This window comes from Mastigoproctus giganteus, chromosome 2 (assembly GCF_048544385.1).
Source record: "Mastigoproctus giganteus isolate SK-2022 chromosome 2, ASM4854438v1, whole genome shotgun sequence".
In the NCBI taxonomy this organism is placed as follows: Eukaryota; Metazoa; Arthropoda; class Arachnida; order Uropygi; family Thelyphonidae; genus Mastigoproctus; species Mastigoproctus giganteus.
In genome coordinates this window covers 236,820,976-236,839,756 of record NC_143576.1, presented here as the reverse complement: position 1 = coordinate 236,839,756, position 18,781 = coordinate 236,820,976, and the positions used below count along the sequence as shown (strand labels likewise).

Genomic DNA, 18,781 nt, shown 5'->3' with positions numbered 1-18,781 from the left:
CCAATTTGTGCAGCAGTCTTCCATGTGCAACAGTATCAAAAGCCTTTCTAAGATCCAAGTATATAATATCAAAGTTATTCCCTGCATCCAGTTCTTTTGTGACTGCATCATAGTATCCAATCAAATTGGTCAGGCAAGACTTCCCCTTAACAAAACCATGCTGTGTCCTAGCTATAACTGAAGTCTTGTCTAGATGATCCTGCAGTGCTTCTTTCACCAGTGCCTCCATTAATTTTCCGGGAACAGAAGTTAAACTCACAGGTCTATAATTACTTGTGTCAGCCTTTGATCCCCCTTTGTGAATTGGGGTCACATTTGCACATCTCCAGTCAATGGGTACCTCCCCTGAGTCCAAGGAAGCTCTCATAATTATGGCTAAGGGTTTGCTTACCTCCTTTGCTGCCTCCTTTAATATAACTGGATAGATCCCATCCACCCCAGGTGCCTTTCTTGTGTTTATCTTCAACAATTTCTCCTCCACTTTGCTCTCAGTTATTACAAGATTCTCTAGCTTACTGCTAGAGTTGAATACACCTCTGGCATTCCCCTCGCTGAATAACTCCTCATGTGTGAATGTCGATGCAAAATATTCATTTAGTTTGTTAGCTACCCGAGCAGGGTCATCAACAGTTGACCCATCGATCTCAAGTGGACCAATCTGATTCATCCCCTTCCTTCTAGAGTTTACATAAGTAAAGAACTCTTTGCTGTTTTTCTTCGCATCCCTTGCCAAGGATCTCTCGTAATCTGCCTTCGCCTGCCTAACCTCCTTTGTAACTTGGTTACAGATCAACTTGTATCTATCATAGGCGTCCGTGTCACGTGTTAATTTGTATGTATCCCATGCATTTTTCTTCTCTGCCATATGCCTCATTAGTTCATCTGACAACCATTTAGGCCTAAACCTTGAACAATATTTCTTAGTTGGTATGTAAAGCCTAGTAGCTTCCACGATAAGTTCTTTGAATGCTTCCCATTTTGAATTTGCTGTTGGCAATATCATCAGTTGATCCCACTGTATAGAATTTAAATACTGTCTCAGTCCATTGTAGTCGCCTTTACGAAAGCAATACCCCTTCCCTTTACCCCTAATGGTAGTTACCTCTTTGAGTAACTCCCACTTCAGCACACTGTGATCACTGCCACCAAGTGGTTCATTTATCTGCAGATTCTTAATGCATGAAGAATCACTACTGATAATCAAATCAAGAGTATTACTCCCTCTAGTTGCCTCCCGAACATGCTGATGTAGAAAACAATCATCCAATAAATCCACAAAAGCCTTGCTACTGTGTGAGTGACCAGCCCCCAAATTCCAGTCAATATCTGGGAAATTAAAATCCCCCATTATAAGACTCTCTGATTTACTGGCCCACTCTATTTCTCCGAACAGTTTCTTATTATACTCATCAGAGTCATTAGGCCTATAGCACACTCCTACTCTCAATTTTGATCTCCCAATGCTTATGTCACACCAAACTGACTCGACACTGCACTGTCCAGCGATGTCGACTGGCTTCACTTCCTTGGATTTTATGTGTTTTTTAACTAATAGCATAACCCCTCCTCCCTTCCTATCCTGTCTATCCTTTCTGTAGACATTGTACTCCCCAAATTCCAGTTCTGCATTTCTTATATCTGTGTGACACCACGTCTCTGAAATCCCCACAATATCTGCCTTTGATGTTTTGAGCAATACCTCAAATTCATCAAATTTATTTACTAAACTCCTAGCATTGGTGTACACACAAGTATACATGCACCTGTTCTTTTTCTTAGCTACCCTAACACAACCCATGTGTTTACTTGTACCCCAATGATTCCCAGCAGTCTCTGAAATATCCTGCATCTTATTTTCCAGGCTGCGGCTCATTCCAATAGAAGCAGTGCAAGAATCACTTTCACCTCTGCCAGTGGCTACTGTTAATCTATTAGTCCTTGTATCCCCCCAATCTAGCAGTTTTCCGACCCACCTAACATTGCCTCGATAGCATCAGCAAACATTCTTGCACCCTTTCTATTTAAGTGTATCCCATCCCTGTAGAAGCAGTCTCTCCTGTTAACAAGTACAGACCAGGCTGAAAAAAATTCTACCCCTTGAGCCCTGCACAATCTTTCCAGGGCCGAATTGATTGACAGGGCTCTCATCAACTATAAAGCAAGTGTTGCACATCTTCAATTTCTCCAAAGTCTGTCATATCATGTTCCTTGCCCATGTTCTATACCTTTGTGCTCTGTGAAATACTCATCTCGCTCGCATCGCTTGCCTCCTCATTTTGTCAGACTCTGGACTTCTTACAACTCCCAATTTCGCTAATCTTACTCTTAGGCCAACTTCTTATTTTTTCCATTGCATTCATTCACCTCGGGCAAAAAAGGCAAAGGTCATAAGGCTAACTGCAAAACAGCTCCAACATCCTCATTACTTCTACTTTAAATCGCTTCTTTTCATTTTTTAAATCTTTCCTTTCATACACTTTTCTCATATCAGGCAGGGCCCCATTTATCTCCATAGACTTTTTCACTTTCGTTGCATTCCAATGTTCTTTTCATAATTACAAAATCTATGGGTTCACAATCTGCTGAAACCTGTAAGGCATCGTTGGAAACCGTTCTACACGCCCGAGTGACCCTAAGAAGGGCAAATCTCTGAGCTCATAACAGAATCCTTCTCACCACTACATTTTGAACTCTATGACCCCATGCTCCACAAGCATATGCCACAATTCGTACAAAGATTTATATAGGAGGTCAAGGAAATTTCCCTTGACCCCCATTGCATCCGCACCAATCTCTTTATCTTTTCTCTCAAATGACGAGCATGGGGTACAAACCTTAACTTCTCATCCAATATAACCCCGAGATAGTTGATGAAGGGGGCACATGTCACCGGATATGAATACAACCTTACAGTGGGATGCCATCACCTACTGTGATTGCCCTTCAACAATATTATGTTTGCCTTTTCATGAGACTACTAACTTATGTAAATCTGTCCATTGTTCGACCATCTTTAATGACTCCTGAGCATTCTCCTCAAGCTCTTTTCGCAAATCTGCATACTCTATACACCATAATTGCCAAATCATCGGCGTATGCAGTAGGCTCGCCACTCTCCCATTCTTTTTTCAACAAACTATCTAGTATACAGTTTCCACGCAGATGGACCAATAATTGAGCCCTGAGTGGCCCCACGAGTCTCATCATATCTTATCTCAGTATGTTTTGTTATCAAGTCTACAGATCTATTACTAAAGTAGTCTATCAACTGCTTTACGAATTTTTTGGACAGCTTATTTTTTCATTCTAATCATGAAACTTTCCCACCATAATTGGCCAAATTCCCCCTTAATATCAACAAAAATCACAGGGCGTATTTCTTTTGTGAGAACTGCACTTCCGACAATATTCCTCAATAGCACGTTCTTAGATCTGCCCTTCTTGAAGCCAAATTGCTTCAAGAGGGGCAGAATTGATGAGCACGTACCGTTCGACTCTCAGGCTATTTTAATAACCTTTCGATTGCTAGGCTGCTTCAATTCGCCCCATCAGTAACTTATCAATTTTTTTTTCCAATCATAGAAAGCAGAGCAAATGGCCTATAATGAGGCAGGATCTCTTACTGGTTACTCTGGATTCTTTATAAAAAATCCTCGCAACTGCTTCTTTCCACTTTTTGGGGAATTTTCCTTCATCTAAACAAATATTGTACAAGTCCAATAATAAGTGTTCTGATTCATAAACTTCTTTACCACTTGCACCTCCACTTTACCTTTACCCAGTGCTTTCCTTTTTTTGCCTAGGAAACCACTTGCCACCTCCATTCCTTCTCTGAAATACTCATCTCGCTCACATCACCTTGCCTCCTCATTCCCGTCAGGCTCGGAGTTCACCACGACACAGACCTTTTATGTTAAAGCACTTCTGCATTGGTCATCCACGGTCACCATTACTTTAGGGTGACCCGGAAAGTATCTCATCTATCCATGTATATAGTGTCTGTAAATTGCATGTTTTATGATCGATTTGCCTGTTTTGCCGGACCAAAAACCCGATGTTGGGAGGACGGTGACGATAGCACTGTTTTACCGCGCTGACAGTTCATCTATGGTCAGCCGTTCTACCGTTTTCCGTCTATCGACTTGCACAAGGTGGGACAGCACGTTCACCACGACCATCGATGAGACTTGGGCGCTCGCCATTGGCCCGGCGACTGCTGTTCTATCGGTTGTTCGTCCACTTTTGGAACACCTTAACTACAGCATTCTGCGAACAGCCCACAAGGTGCGCAGTTTTCATAATATTTCCACCATTCAAACGGTACCCGACAATCAACCAATATTCGAAGTCTGTCATATCACGTTTCTTGCCCATGTCGATCAAGTCCTTCGTGTGAACCGCATGCCACAAACTTGCAGTATCAAATTTACCGGTTTTCACCGCGACATGTGCGTGCCAGCAGACGGGGAGGAAGGACCATTGCTGAAGCACGGGGTTGAACATAATGTTTTAAATGGACAGTTTATATTTCATAAAAAAATCAACAAATGAGAATAACTGCAGTATGAAGCTAGGAGCAAACCAATGATACAATAGTGGCTGTGAGCTATAACTGCACTTTTGTGCATATTTTTTAAAGGGCTAGCGGCTGCTGGAAAGTATGTATTATTATTTTAATTATTTCAAGTTTACACACCCTTTACTAATACACTAACCAATGATATTGTGTAAATTTTCGCACATTTGTTACATGGTTTGATAGATCTTAAAATAATAACATGCACGAGTCTCTTGCATAGTAATACCGCTTGGGTAAGTCACCAATGATCTAAAATTTTGTTCAATAGACGTTCTGGCTTTATGTTTCTAAAATATAATTGATGTATCTTCTTCTAAAATTTGTAGTTGTAAGTGGATTAATTGCTGTATAAATATATGCCATATCATGAAATTTAAGAGGTCTTTATGCTCTTTAAAAACTGATTTTATAGTTTATTTTTTATCTCGGCGCACTGATTATATTTGTATGCATTTAATTCCAGCATCCTGTTAAGTGCTTACAGACTAATTGGCCCTTGGATCCCGAGTCAGATAATAATTACCGAAAAAAAAAAATAATAATAAAATAATGATCTAACGAAAGGAAAAAAATGCATGGATCTTAGGTGGATCGGTACACAACTTGAGAAGTATTAAACAACAAAAAAATAGATTTCAGTGAAATAAAATAATTGCTTCTTTATTAATACGACTTTTATAAGCACAACGAGGCAAATATGCGAGTAAATACGGCACGTATCTTGAAATGTACAGAGTACCTTCTTTTTGGCTTTTATTTTTATTTTATACTTAAGCATACATACAAACCAGTTGGCATATTTCACTTAGTATCCATGGCTGGATCCTCAATCTAATATGCAAATTATTTATAAAATTGTCATGACTGTCTTGTGTAATTTTTAAATTATTATAAACTTTATGAAACTCTTATTAATCACTTAAAATTTCAAGGATCGCATAAATTTAACCCCCCCATATCCCTGTACATATGCCTATTAAATAGCCGGGCAGGTATTCTGTACTTGATGCATTTATTTTTTAAAAAATTAATTAAATAACCAAATATAACTATTATAATTTAAATTATGATTTTAGTGTTATAATGTCGAAAACGGATTGCCGGACCAGAATGAACTGAACTGGCAGTAGGATGTTAAAAATTCTCTTTTAACATTACAAATAAATTTACTGCACAAATAAATCAACACACTTCTAAAATAAAATTTCCCTTTCTTTTATTGAACGATACTAATATTTAATGCGAAAAATCAATTGATAATGTTAATTGCTATTAAAATTACTGAAAAATAAAAAGGCCATTTTAAGTAGTGTATCGAAATGAAACCCCAAAAAAAAAAACATAAAATAAAACGAGTGATTTTATTTACCTTTTCTTTCTTTCTTATCCAGACTTTCCCACACGCATGCTACTGAATGCGATACACGTACGCTTCCGTGCTCTCCGTCTGGTGCTACTACGCGCACCTGACGAGACCTTACCGGTCGGAGTAAGCGTCTTCAGACGTCGGCTGGTCAGCAGTCCGACGACCAATTGGCGATCACGTGCAAACACACCGAAAGGAGCCCCTTTGCCAACGGACAGTAATGCCTGATGTTTTAGCGTACAGGCTGACCTTTGCCGTACCTCCGCACTCGACGACGCTAGAAATGGAATATCCTGAGAAAAGCTGCGCTGTCCTCCTTCCGTGAGTTGCTCGTCCTAATAACCTTTCCCTCCCTCCCCCCTCGTAGCTTCTGTGATAACCCCCGCTTTTCACCAGAACCAGTTTCTGCAGATGAGATGTTTTGGTCGGTACGGAGAAGTCACTTCATCGTGACCTGTAACACATGACCTGTCCAGTATGTGTATGGGAGCAAGACCCGTACCTTTAAAGTGAAGGGACAAAGACAGAGTCATCTGGCGTCGAATGTCAGAAACAGCTTGCGGAGAACTTGTTTTCAAGTCTCGTGAATACCCGTAGGATGTTAAGATGATGTAAGGGCTATTTTAGGTAGATTAACCTTCTCACTTTCGTTCATATGCCTCAGTGGGTTTCTCTTTCTTCCATTCCATCTTTTATCTTTCACTGACTTCTTCCTCTATAGCTATCAGTTTCTTCTCCTTTTTTTTTTTTAATTTAATTTAACACTCTTTTGTTCATTTTGTTTTCTTAAGCTCTGTCCGCTTTCTTCTCTAAATACTTAAGAACTTTTTTCTTTTATCTTTCAGTCATATTTGCAATCTTAAGTGAATAGTTTATAGCAGCGGTCCACAAACTTTTTCGTCAATGGGCCAATACTGATGAAAATATGACGATAGAAATTGTGGGTGGACCATATATCGGGTTAACGCTCTGATATCACTACCATTCTCGCATGAAAGAAGAGTTGGAAAGAGAAGAGTTTGTAGATGCAGCTTGTTATCATGACTTTGATAGTTGGGATTTTCTCAGTACCTACCAGTCAACTAATTATTCTGTGAACTAATCCCCACTCGTTTTTCTCCAAACTGGGAATCGGTCATCAAAAATTTTACCATTAAATTCACTTAACAGGAAATATTTGTGAAAGTCCTGCGCATTTCGTATTAAAAGGTTTCCACTGTGGTTAATACACAATTCTTATGATTCTTTAAAATTTGAACAAAGATTTTCTTTCCATTTATACATAACATCATAAAAAAGGCAGCAGGCCGCATACAAAAGCTTTCGGGTTGCACTTTGTGAACTCCTGCTTTATAGTATCTCTTTGCGACTTAAATCCTTATGATTTTTTAAATCTTTCTATCTCTCGTGCCTCACAGATGGGTGCATCCGTAAATCTGATAATTATTTTACAGCTGAATTTTTTGTTAACGGATCCCCCAAACATTTCCTAAGGCTAGTGTAAAAGTTGTGAAGGTGCTTATTACGATTTCGTGAAGTCCCTTTCCTAAGCCTTAGAGGTCACAAGTATGCGGAAACGTAGCAAAGAATTTAACGCTCTTTCTTTCACGGTTTTACTTTGCTATACGCATCTTTTGACATGCCGAAATTCTTTCTTCAGTAGATTATGGTAGCTGACACATAAATATTCATTTCTTTTGAGTCTTTCACTCATAATTTCTCTGACCAACATACCGAAGGACATCAATATTACATTTTACTTTTAGGTTCGTGACCACTGTGGTTAGTTCAAGTTATGATGAATTTTAGTAATTTTTTTGTGCTTGAAAATTGCTTATATTTTAGATATTTGCGAAAAAAATAAATAAATCCTCACGTTACGTAAACCATCTTTTCGAATAAAATCATCTTTATAAAGTAGTGACAGAATAAAGTACTAATTTCTATATGGTGGAGCACGTACACTGGTGGTACATGCGAATAAATACTTCTGTTTATTGGCTAATTCGTCTGTTACTGCTCTTTGCATATGCGCCTTCCTGGGTAGCACAGTTGGCACAATCGCTGTCCTCTCCACACCGGTGGAAAAGACCTGAATTCGAATTCCTTCGTTGACGAGAGGAATTTTTATGGACCCTTTTTCACAGCGTGGCTGAGTTATTCGGTCTCAGGCGAGGGTAGCATGTTTTTTTTTCCTCACAGAAACTCGGATTTTCATCCAAGTTGCAGAAAATCGACCACAGAATATAAGCAAATTACAGACAATATACAGGGTGTTTCAGTTAAACGTTTCAGAACTTCTAAGAGGGGTAGGGTACATTCTGACAACTCGAAATCATATACCAATGGGCAGAATCGAAAATTCCGAGCTTTAGTGCAGGGAATCTTAATTTCGCACAAGAACGCCAAGTTAGTAGGATGGATGATTACACGAACGCAGAGTTAGCCGATATGCATTTGGCGTACGGGGCTGCAAATTGTAGTGGGCCAGCCGCACAGCGTTTGTACGCGGAACGATATCCGACGAGGCGTATTCCCAATCATAATTTCTTTGCAAGACTGCACCAGAGGTTAGCTGAGAGAGGTTCATTTGAAAGAGCTGACAGGGACAGGGTAAGAACAGCACGGACTCCAGCCGTCGAACAGAATGTGCTGCAGCATGTACAGGGGAATCCAAGAACGAGTACACGAAGTCTAGCAAACGCAGTCGGGGTTTCCCATTGCAGCGTCTGGAGGATTCTCCGAGAACAAGACATGCATCCGTTTCACGTGCAGCGTGTCCAGACACAGCAACCGGAGGATTATGCACCTCGTATTGCTTTCGCACAGTGGTACCTTGGAAAATGTGCTACAGATCCCCTTTTTCCTGCTGAAGTGTTGTTTTCCGATGAGGCATCCTTCACAAGGGAAGGAATTTTCAACACGCATAACGACCATATCTGGGCGGTCGAGAACCCTCATACAATACGACGTCGTGCAGCACAGATTTGATTTTCGGTCAATGTATGCCCGGTATTATGGGAGATCACCTCATCGGACCTTACCTGTTACCGTGTCGTCTAACCGGACCTATCTACTTGATCTTTCTGCAGCAAGTATTGCCACAACTTTTGAGAGATGAACAGATTTCTGCATCGACGCAACAGACAATGTGGTTCCAACACGATGGAGCCCCTGCCCATTATAGCGGAGATGTTCGTAACTACCTGGATGTCACATTTGGTCAACAGTGGATCGGACGTGGTGGTCCCGTGCGTTGGCCTGCTCGGTCACCCGACCTATCATGTCTTGATTTTTATTTCTGGGGTCATATGAAATCGCTAGTTTATTGTAGCCCGTGGAAGAAACTTCGAACACTTACTTTAATCCATGTACCTTTTGCTTCTTTTCATGTATTATTAAAACGATTTCTCACTTACGGTCTCTTTTCTTTATGGTGCTTCTGTGTACAACACCGCTTCACGAAAGCATTTCCGACCCCACATTGCTATATGATTTCGAGTTGTCAGGTTGTACCCTACCCCTCTTAGAAGTTCTGAAACGTTTAACTGAAACACCCTGTATATGGTGCAATATGGCTTTGGTTTGCCGAAGTTAATAAAAACCCTATATGCATTTGCCGATGATCATCTGCTTAGGCACACCAATTGTGTTTACAAAACCGTGTTAGGGGTGCCTGAGAAGGAACTCATCTGCCTATATATATTTAGTATATTTTGTGCTAAATTGCACGTGTTCTCAAGAGAATTTCCCAATTTTTCTGCGCGAAAATCGGGTTTTTAGGCGTGGACAGCAAGGGACAGTCTTAGGCGTGGACAGCAAGGGAAACCTTGCTGTCCACGCCTAAGACTAACTAAACCACGAAGTGATAAAAAAGCCCATAAAGTTCCTCGCTTCAGTTCCTTGCCCGAATTCGAATCCTATCAGTGAATTGATGGGATTCGAACTCGGGTTGAAAGTTATGTGGGGTTTGATGCGCCATCAAACCCCCCATAACTTTCAACCCATGCACTGTACTAACTACTATAGGTTCGAATACCTTTCATATTTAGGGTTTCATAAAAATATGAAAAGTTAAGAACATCATAAATAATATTAAGTATATCGTAAAAAGTTAAAAGTTTTTAGCAAACTTATTGAACTATTTTCAACATAGTTTTAGCTATATTAGAACATGAAAACTGATTTAAGTATGTCATTTGGAAGCTCACGCTCAACAACATCTTTAGAATTGATCTGTCTACGTATTGTCACGAGAGACCACCTGCTATCTAATGAGGGACAACTAGTCCTGAAACAAGCTGCGGTAAGTCTCATATTTTAAACAAAAAAAAAAAAAAAATATATATATATATATATATATGGCCAAATTAGCCTTTATTGGAGATCGTTTGTTTCAAAGTAGTGCAAGTCCAGTCTTCATAGAATTAAATCAACTAACGTGAACTCTTCTTTCTGGTGGCATCTTCGTTAAGTCTGAACTTTATCAATGTGCACTTTTTTATAATCGATGAACTGATAGAGTTTTAGTGAGCTTCCTATCTAATGGGTTTGTAGTGCCTGGGCGTCTTCTACTAGACTGGACTAAGTGGATCTGTGTACTAAACACTGTACAGTATATGGATTTATGTAGTCATGTATTTAGATAATTGTATTCATGTATCTATGTCTTTAATTGCGGTATTGTATAATATGGCGTGGATGCCAGATTTTGGCAGTGAACGCCTACTATAATAAATAAAAACAGAATAATGCAATTCCAGGACAAGTTACAGTTCCAGGGCAATTCCAGGGCAAGTTCTAAAGGAAACGTTGTTCTGCTTTGAGAAATAACACCACTGCATTATCTGAGCAATTTGAATCCTGCTGGCCGCAACAACAGATGAAAAGACAAGACGGTTCTGCAAGCATTTTATAAAGAGAGAAATTTCACCGATTTTGCATGAATTCTTTTTAAAGTCATGAACGCTGGATTACTTTCTTAATATTTCTCGATTGTAAGATGTCGATTTTTTTCATAAAATGTACCAAATTTTAAAGAATTCCGGGTTATAAAGTGCCAGATTTTACAGAGTTGTTGTCCTTGCTTAGGTAACTAATTCTTTAATGTGGATGGTTTGGGGGAAGGAGAGACTTATTAAGGAATGAGTGCTTCTGGTGATCACCTTTGATGCGATGTAAATAGTAAATGCAGTATTTTCTAGCTTTAAAAAAAAAATTCTTGAACATATATTTTTTATAATGTTGTTATGAATCGTGACCTTGTATACTGTGTTTATTTAATGCATTTTAGTACTGTTTAATTATTTATAAAATATCCTCGTCGAACTCCCTCTTGAAAACGTAATAAACATAAGAAGAATCCATTGAATTACATTACGTTCCTTAAAAATGAATAGGAAAAGTTATTAACAAATAAAGTAAGCGTTCCAGTCTAAACGGACATCAAATCAAGTTTTTCAACCCTCACAGGAACCTCGGTTTGGTCTGGAATTCGAATCCGTCTTTTCTGGAGCAATTCAAGGAAGCAAGAAACAAATTCTATGCAGCCCTTTGGTCTGCTCGCCAGGAACTGGTTGGTTACGGCAATAAGAAGCTAATATCTAGATTTATCCAAACTTGTGTTGAACCCGTGGCTCTCTACGCGTCGGAAATCTGGTCCTCCACTCCTCCAACCTACCTGCAGTATTTCTTGGGGTTTGAGTATTGTCTGCTGCGATTCCTCAATAGGTCTTCAGGACATTCCCTTATTATCTCTAGGGCTATACCGCACTCACTGCATGGAATGACCCCTTGGAAACAAATAATCACTACTCTCAATATAATAACCCTCTCCAAGCATATTTCCGGTAGACTAGATGCTCCCATCATCAATAGGCTCATCATTCTACCCAAAGATAACAGAAGAGCAACTAATCACCGAACATCTAAGATCCGACCTGCCCTCATCGAAATCAGCTCGCTTAGTCATATGTTTTTTAGCAAACACGATTGATCTGAACGACTTAAATATTAACCCCGAGGCGATTTGCGTGGACAAGACCTACAGATCCAAAGTCTTTGCGGATATCTACGCAATACTGCAATTTTAGATGTTTCAATTCTCCTCCGCTCTCCATAGGCTTCTGTGATTGAGGAAAAACTGCACTCCCCTCCTGTTCTGGACAGCCTTCTACAACTTGCCTGTTCATCCGCACCGTTCTTCCAGGGATGCTGAATTTATTTAGAACATTTATCCTGAATATTGTCTTAGCCTGCTGTAATAAATTTTATCAGTGTCCTTATATTAATATATTGTTATATATATTGTATATATTGTTAATCTGTTATAGTTATGTTTACCCTCCTAGCAAATGTTTGCTCTCTAAGGGTAGGTGTAACCTCTCCTTTTCCTTTACTTGACTAAATAAATAAATAAAGTTGAATAACAGTGCCATAACAAAAGATCCTAATGAAATAATAATATTATTAGTAACATTTTATGGAAACAATTTTACTTGCACTTATGAAAACTACTGAAAAAATTGTTTTTGAAAGATTCCCGAAACACCGATATCATCAGCGCATCCGCACAAATATAAATTAACATGAAGGTTTTAGGAAAGTTATGGTCCAAGTTTCAGGAAACTTGGACCATATTGCGTCGTATATATGTTTGTGTAAATTTCATGTGTTCTGTGGGAAATTGCAGTTTGCTGGATGAAAAACCCGAGTCTCGTGGAGCAGAAACTGCTACCCTCTCCTGAGACCGACTAACTCAGCCACGTTATAAAATGTCACCTATAAAACTTCACCGTGCCATTGACAGGATTCGAACTCAGGTCTTTTCCATCTGGTGCGTGAAGGAGGGTGATTATACCAACTGTGCTACTCACGAGGGCTAACATACAGCCAGTGAGGCAATTATTTCAAAACAGAGTTGAAATCATTGCATACAAAACCTTCATCAAAATTATCGCTTATTCAAAATAAACTAGAGTACAATGGAACAAAAAAACAACAACCTTGTTTCAGAACAGTGAATAGAATGATAATAGTAATAATATAACACTTTCACTGAAAAACTGTCAGTAAAATCACACAATAAATTGGGTATTTGTTACAACAGGCAAAATTTTAACAAAGAGAAGGCCAATTGAGTACAGTAACTGATAGCGACAATAGAAATTGTTTCTTCTTAACATACTGGTATGCTAAGTGAGATGTTGGTCGTTGAGCCTTAGTTTCGCCTACATTTCACGGAGTATCTCTACATCATATAATACGGATCACTAGAATTTGGCATTATACTCACAAGTGATACTGGAAATAAACACTCCAGTGAACTCGTGCTCGTTACAGTCCGAATGAGATGGCTAATTATCAAAGTAGAGAATACATGTGGCGATTTTGACTTTGTATCCGTGTCTATTAAAGCCAGTTTGTTAATTCTCAATATGGGTCATTTTTTACTTATACAATGTATATGCGAGAAGTGGCTTTATGGGTCGCAGAAATTAAATCAGAAGTTCAACACTTAACAATTTGTTAGTTGGTCACGCAAAGTCTTGTAGGGGAAATTTATCCGTTTGAGACCTATTATTATTACTCCACAAGATGAAGATAACATCAACGGGATTTCTAAGCAACTTGACATTGATTTGTCTTCGGAATTATTTGGACATCTTGACGGTTTTGCAACATTGGATTCTCCTTCTTTACAAGATAATTGCGTCATTTCAGTATACAGGAAAATTACGTCATACATAAATGAATTTCCCTTCGCAGCCATTGATATCGAAATTATACTGGTGTGGTTGGTTGGTTCTTGTAGGTGTGTAGGTGCATCAGCAACTTAAGCCATATTGCGCCGTATATAATATGTCTATAAATTGCATGTGTTCTGTGGTCCATTGCTGTTTTGCTGGACGAAAAACTCGAGTGTCTGGAGAAAACCATGCTCCCCTCGCCTGAGACCGACTAACTCAGCCATGTAGTGAAAAAGGCTCATAAAAATTGCTCGCGTTTTTGACGGTATTCAAACCCAGGTCTTTTCTACGCGGTGTGGGGAGGACGGTGATTATGCCAGCTCTGCTACTAACGACGGCTGCTGGGTGCGCCCTTTTATCTTAAACGTACACCAACTTTTGGGAAACATTCTTGGAGTAAATCTTTCGAATTTAGAAATTATATAATAGCTAATTGTTTTGATTGTCCTCACAGGTAGTGATTACAATTACCGAACTTCAACGGCGGCTGGAAAAGTTTTGAGTTTGAATCCCGTTAATGATGCGAAGAATTCTTTTAGGCTATTTTCACAACGTGGCCAAGTTAGTCGCTCTCAGGCGAGGACTGCATTTTTTTTTTTCCTCCCGAAGAATCGGGTTTTTCAACAGACAGCAAACTGACTGAAGAATACACGCATTTACAAACATAATTACCATTAGTAGTACCATATAATGCAAGAAAACAAGTTTATACAGCATGATCCAAAAAAAAAAAAAAACTTTCCGTTTTACCTATTCCCCCAAATACCATTTCCAATTACCATTTCCCCCAAAGGTTTGTGTATTTCTTCCTTGAATTTTTTAAGCTATCAACTTTTACAACGATAGATGGAACAAACGAACAAAAATGGTTGATTGAGTGATAATATACTGACTTTTCATAGCCTTAATTGCTTTCGCACTTAATGCACACTTAACCTAAACTATTGTGGCCTTTTCAAAAGGATGAAAAGCAGGAGGACTATCTTGACCTTCCTGTGTTTTTGTGGCCAGCGAGATTTATACTGCCTTATTAGTACGATGGTCTTAATGCCCATAGCAGAACATTTTTCCTTAACTACGAGTTGCCTTGGTATTGTACTAATTTGAAACAAACTGCTTTCCATCGGAAATATTTTTCATTTCTGTTTGTGCTATCAATTCGTTTATTTTGAAACCTGAACCTCCACCTCCTGCCTCCTCAATAAAATCATTGAAATTTATGTATTGAAGGAAGATATTCACTTGAATTATACTCAATATTCATTAGATTCAAACGAGTTGTTATCCGTGTACTTCAATTTGAAATACATCTTCATAGCGAAAATATCAGGTTTAACTGAGTTTAATGTCCACTATGTACAACTCAAGTGAAATATGTTCAACCTGTGACATGAATCAAAACGATATGAGATCTGTACTTTTTTCTTTCACTTTTTCCAGTAATACGCGGGCTGTAAATGCGTAAGCAATGATTTCTGTAAACAAATATTCAAAAGTACAAACTGAAATTTTATTATTATATTTTTTAAAAATATTATGGTGAACTTTGAATGTACCGTATCTTATAAATGGTAACAAAACTGGGAGGTTTCCCGATTGGTGATTCATCATTATTGCCTTAAGGCATTTCCCCCACAATTCGGGGTTAGTCCTTCCGAATCTCTCCTTCAGTTGTGTTTCTTCTGTCCCTCACATTCTCCCCTGTTTTTTGCATTTGGGGTATTGTAAACTCGGCCATGGCCCAGTGGTTGGGGTTTTTGGAATCAGTACCTTGAATTTTTAATGATTTTGATTTCTTTCTCTACAAATTAAAGGCTCTTCGAAAAGTATAGATGATATTTGGCTGATAATCATCGATTAACTGTTAACTACAGTTTTAAGTTAAATTTATATATTGCGTTTGTGAATGTACAGAATAATTGTGTTTTCAGAAGTTCAGAGAGAAAATAATGATATATTCTGTTGTTGTTTTTGTTTTTTTTTTTTTTTTTTTTTTGTTTTTTTCAGATCAGTTTAAAAGGTGAAGTGAAGTACTTTGGAAAAGGGTAAAGGGAAAGCATTGAAGACAGTGTAAGAAGTGAAAGACCCCCCCCCCAATTTTGCGCCTCCAGAAAACATTGATTCCATACAGAATACTGTTCCTTCATTCCGAATGATCACTATTAAATATACGGCTAACATGTTGGACATATCTAGTGGTTCTGTTTTCCATGGTGAACAGTTAGACAACTGCTGGATGATATCTTATTGGACTTTGATGTTCCAGTGATTGTGGGACAGCAAATGAAGAGATTTTCAGATGAACTGTGACTTTTGGAGTTTTGTTCTAGACTCTGGTGGATTCAACTTGAAGTTTGTGGTTGTGCCCTCCAGAGAATAGCCTAATAGTTTTTTTTTTATGCTAGCTCCCTGGTATGGGCAACCGAGAAGCGGGATTGCTGGAACCCACCAGTGTTGCACTACTTCTGATGGGTAGGAATTTCATGCGCGAATTGCGCTACAGTGATAGTAGACACAGGTCACATAATATACTCTTCCAGGCGCGTTCTGTAGAGATTCTATACTATCACAGGAATCCAAGGTGGAGTTGGACTTATGTCTGGGAGCCACCACAGTTGAAGAACACATTTACACATACACACGAGCGCGCGCGCGGGTTAAAAGTTATGTACAGAGTGTATTTAAATATATGTAAATATATGTTGTATATAATTTGATATACATAAGTCTCGAGGCTGCATTTTGTGTGTAAATAAAGGAAAAATGAAATGAAAAAATTAATATCATATGAAACAGTTTATGATATTCTAAGTGATAATTAAGCATGAGTAAACTTTCATCAAGATTTGTTTCAAACCGTTTGAAAAGAATCATCAAGTGTTCACAGGCAGTCATACACATATTTAATAATAATCAGATTGATGTTTTTAATGGATTTATGTCTGCGGATAAGTCCATAAGTTTGACCCTGGGATAAAAGTAGTCAAAGCTGCTAAAACGTGCGATTTTCCTCCTTCAAAGAATTTTTGAACACCTGAATTCATTGCAAAGAGGTTGTTCTCTGTCTTGAATGGTAATAAGAGCACAATGATAGTGAACTTCCTCGAAAAAGAGCATACTATCATTCTAATCAATCAAAAATATTTCGTGAAAAAACTCAAAAGACGTGGATTTTTTTAAACCAGAACTGCATATTGAACTTCGTATATATTTGTACAGTATATTGTTGTTTTGTTTCATCAGAACAGCGCAGCATTCAAGGACTGCAATCTCCGATCGTGGATTTGAATCCTTGTCCTATTCGTTCCTTTCCCAAATTTTCGCACTCTACAACCGATATTTGTTCATATTATTGAACAATTACTTGAAAGTAATGAAATTTGAAAGCAATAATGTCTTTATCGGAATCAGCAATGGTCAATTCCAGAGGAACGATATCTGCACTCAGAGTGATCCGACCCATTTATTACGATTGCTAAAAATTGACGCTTCAGAAATTCGGAAACAGTCTAAAATTAATTAAAAGTATACGGTTTGATCAAAACTGCATTGTCTCAGTGTGACAATGACAGATTTGGAGAATCCGTGAGAAACCTTACGTCCCGGAAAGAGAGTGCTTTCAAAAATAATAAACGTTGGTATCCAGGGCACGTCTTCTGTTTAGAATTCTGCAACACAACTGACCATTTTAACTCTGCGCCTTTTAAGTGGAGAGCTAGAGTGCTCAGTCATAAGACGTATTTGTAGCTGTCCAACTTTGAATGCAGAAATTTATGTGCACTTAATGACACCTAATTATAGTTTCAACAATCAGACCGGGAGGAACAGAGCTGCTTTCCAAGAACAGCTCACACGACACGGAAGTTACAGACTGAATTTTCCTCTCCGGCCCATCACAGCACCATTAGACTCACCTCTGGATTTTCTTTCAGTTCTTCTCTCATTGTTTGAATGTGTCTACGCCTTTCCTCTCTCAGCAAAGAGAGATTGAGAGAGCAGTTTCAATCCGAAATGCTGAGTATGATTCGAGCTCTGTTGATCTCGTTATTCATAATACTTTTCATAATACTTTTGAGTGAGAGTTACAAGTACAAACGAAATATAAAATATATTTGAAATAAGTATTTTAATAAACGAGATCATCCTCTTTCTTTATGTTCGAAATATTTACTTCCAAGAGTGCAATTCAGATTTCTTGGTGGCGTGTTTGTATAAATTTATGATTTTAAGAGAGTTTATATAAATTTATTATTTTACGAATTTTGTGAATAAACAAAACTTTCGTTATTGGTCGGAAGGAAACCTTCGCCGATTACCCCAGCAACCATTGCGCAGTGACCGATAAGAGTCTGATGTGAAATTTTATCCCACAGAATAATCGGCCCATACTTTTTTTTAAAGATGATAATAGAAGAGTAACAACTGTGACATCAGACAGCGTTGCTAACGTGCAACTTCTAGCAACTAAGTTTCCTTAACTTAATGAGGCTAGCTGCTTTCAACAAGTTGGCCGTGGTCTCATACCACTAGGGTGTTAATGGACGCTGTACGATTTCTTTTTCATAACCATACCAGAACTGGTGACATTTCTTGACATTCAAGGTCCCCGGACCTGTTAGCAAATGATTTTTTTTTATGGGAGCACTTAAAAAGTAAGGTGTACTCTCATCGCATAATGAAAAAAAGATGAAAGAATGAATTCGTGAATAAATTGCCGGAATTACTTGGGAGATGCTATCCCGCGTCATGGAAAACGTGCTTGGAAGATTAGAATGTCTGCGCAGAGACAGAGGTCACAGCGAGGATATCATCTTCAAAAAACAAATGGCATGCTATGTACTAAGAAGGCATATTTGTAATTTGTCAAATACAAATTCTCTACTTAATTGCTAAGTTTTTTTTAAATCGCCCTTTGCCTGCCTCACCAGTTTAAGAGTCGGTAGGTGTTTTTTCCGACATTCTCTAATATCTTCTCTTAGGAGTAAAAACTTATAGTCATATTAGAGCCATTCGAGAACGAACTCATCTGCCAATGTGTAATATATTCATAAATTGCTTGTGTTCTTCGGTCGATTTGCCTGTTTTGCT

At 38.5% G+C, this 18,781-nt stretch overlaps 1 protein-coding gene across 1 annotated transcript in view; it reads right to left on the bottom strand.

Annotated features, from left to right (window-relative positions):
- Positions 1–6,451, bottom strand: part of LOC150090276 (prolyl 4-hydroxylase subunit alpha-1-like) — a 91,316-nt gene extending 84,865 nt beyond the window's left edge. Inside the window, exon 1 of the mRNA XM_090369053.1 lies at positions 5,949–6,451. The gene's annotated coding sequence lies outside the window, so the exon portion shown is untranslated. The remainder of the gene's footprint in view (positions 1–5,948) is intronic.
- Positions 6,452–18,781: the final 12,330 nt, after the last annotated feature.